Genomic DNA, 2,752 nt, shown 5'->3' with positions numbered 1-2,752 from the left:
TTTGCCATACACATTTTACATTTGAACAAGATTGTGAATTTATGACTCTAGGAGATAAATATATACACGCATACTATAAATGGTATCTCACTTTTTCCTTATACCTAGTAATCTTATACTTATGAAGAATAAACCTTAAAAATAATGATCTTCCAAGTAGGTACTGGAATACATACTAGTAATAAAATGCATTAAAATGTATAATTAGAATAATAAGATTTGGAGGACTTAAATACCAAATAGTTACTTATAAAGTATCACTGAAATGATTCTGGATTGATTGGCATAATACTGAATACAAAAACATCCATATTTTGTAAAGAAATAAGGAAGGCCTGCAAAGGCCTAGAGGGAACCATTCTGAATTGGTCATGGTCACAGACCCGTGCAAGTCAAAGGTCTCCAGGGTGGCTGTCAGCACTTAATTCTGCTACAAGATTTCCAGGAGAAATCCAGAGGTTATTATTACTTCATCATAAAGTTTTGACCTAAGATATGTATCATTCTTTTATGCAATGGATGTTTAAGCTTTTCTTCTTTTACCAGGGATACAGTATGCCTAAAACTGGGAACACAGAGTTGAACATGAAACTTAATTATAGCTGAATGTTCAATGAAATAAAATACTGTACATTCCTCTAAATAGCTATGTCTAGGATTGCAAACTTGGAATAGTCAAACCAGTACAATGGCTGTCTCTTAATGTTGGCTACTCAAGAGCTCAGAGCCTAATTTGCAGTAATCACTTGAAAATACATAAGATGTCATAGATACATTTTGTACTAACGTCACTCTTGGTCCATTTGATTCCTTAACATATTTTCCTTCTGCCTAAGGTTTAACATATTTTATGTTTTCTTACTGTGGCATATTAATCTCTATAAATCATGTGTAGAGACATAATCATGTCTAAGGATCTCCCCAGAGTGTGTATATTCTATAAATGCTGCCTCATAGCACTGATCTTAGTGACCTCAAGTTTAATTCCCTCAGAGTGGACACGAAACACCAAGGATCATCTAATAGCGGAACATGGACTCAGTGCTTTCTGCAGAGTGGTTCCTATTCCCCCACCTTTTATGAGTGGCTGTCTTCCTGCCCAATGTCCAAATGTCTCACATAACCCACACCACCACTGCGGTGAAAAGGGGTTCTGGTTGAGGCAGGTTTGTGCAGAAGCAAGAGAGTAACAGAGACCATTTGAGCTGTGCAAAGACAGTGAAAGGAAAGCCTGCCTGTTGCAGGCGGTTGCAGAGGGACAGAGTCCTCAGCAGTTAGTTAAACACATTATGGAAGAGTCCATTCTGATTCTGTGGTGGACCAGTACAGGGCAACGGTGGGATGCACAGACAGTGAGTGAACGGCTACGAGTATGGAAGCTCAGAAAGAAGAGGCTCCAGGCACAGGAACGCTGAGATAGTGGCCGACGCTCCCTAGGTGTGGGAGAACTGGAGCTCAAGTCCACCCTCGTCACCTCTCATCTGTTTCATGATGCCAGCCAGCCATTCTGAACTAGCCCTTTCTCTTGTGATTATGAAATGACAGCCCCCGGCAAGCCCTTGGTGTCAAGACTCCCCAGTTCAGAGCAGGAAGGCTACTTCCTCTGAGAATTTTTTTCTACTAGCTACGTTTACAGTTTGCTTTTCAGTTTCCTCCATAATTCCATTTGTGACAGCACCAAGAATGTAAAGTAATTCTTCCTAATTTCTTTCCCCGTTCCTTCCTCTTATGCCCAGCTCTTCCTCTGGGGCGATGCTGATTGACACGTTTCATCCTCTGATCGGAAGTCTGTGGCCAGACTGACCTCTTAGGCCAGGTATTTGCACCGTTAGAAGGCTGGTGTCTGTGGCCGAGGGTTTTGTTATGTGGTGTGTGACATGCTACACAGGACAATCTATTACATAAATATCCCCATAGGTACTGAGCAGAATCTGTCCCCATGGTTCCACCGAAGAGGAAGCAGAACCAGAAAGACTAATGCTCGTCTCAAATTCTTACAGGGATCAGGACGCTGGGTGAAGGCTGAAACTGCCTAAATTTGATTATCTTATTTCATATCGAAGAACAATTTTATTAAATACTAGAGGCCCAGTGCATGAATTCGTGCATGGGTCGGGTCTGGAGGATGGGGGCTGGGCCAGTCCAGAGGAGGAGACGGCAGGAGGTTGGCCAGTGGACCCACCCTGATCGGGGCCGATCAGTGCCGGGCCGGTTGGAGGAAGGGGCTGCAGGTGATTGGCCAGTGGGCCCTGCCCCCAATTGGGGTGGGGGGGCAATTGGGGGGGGCTGTGGGAGGTTGGCTGGCCAGCCCCACCCCCTGATAGGGTTGGTTCGCTGGACACAGTGAGCATCATAACAACCAGACATTCTGGTTGTTATGGCATTCCGGTCACTGGCTTTTTATATATATAGACTAGAGGCCCAGTGCACAAAAATTTGTGCACTTGGGGGGGTCCCTCAGCCCGGCCTATGCCCTCTTGCAGTCTGGGACCCCACGGAGGATGTATATATATATAGATTATAGGCACCATTTAAGTTGAATTTTTAATTCATAGAAAAAAACTCTCCATTTGATATGCTCTAAGAAAACAATCCACATGGTGTCAATGTGATCTACCCAGGGCTACTAACATAAAGAAATTGCTAGGCCTGGCTGGCATGGCTCAGTGGTTGAACATTGATTTACAAACCAGGAGGTCACGGTTTGATTCCAGTAAGGACACGTGCCCGGGTTGTGGGCTGTGGGCTCAAT

This window comes from Myotis brandtii, unplaced genomic scaffold, assembly GCF_000412655.1.
Source record: "Myotis brandtii unplaced genomic scaffold, ASM41265v1 scaffold107, whole genome shotgun sequence".
Lineage (NCBI taxonomy): Eukaryota > Metazoa > Chordata > Mammalia > Chiroptera > Vespertilionidae > Myotis > Myotis brandtii.
The sequence above is the reverse complement of the archived record's forward strand: the minus strand, read 5'-3'. Positions refer to the sequence as shown.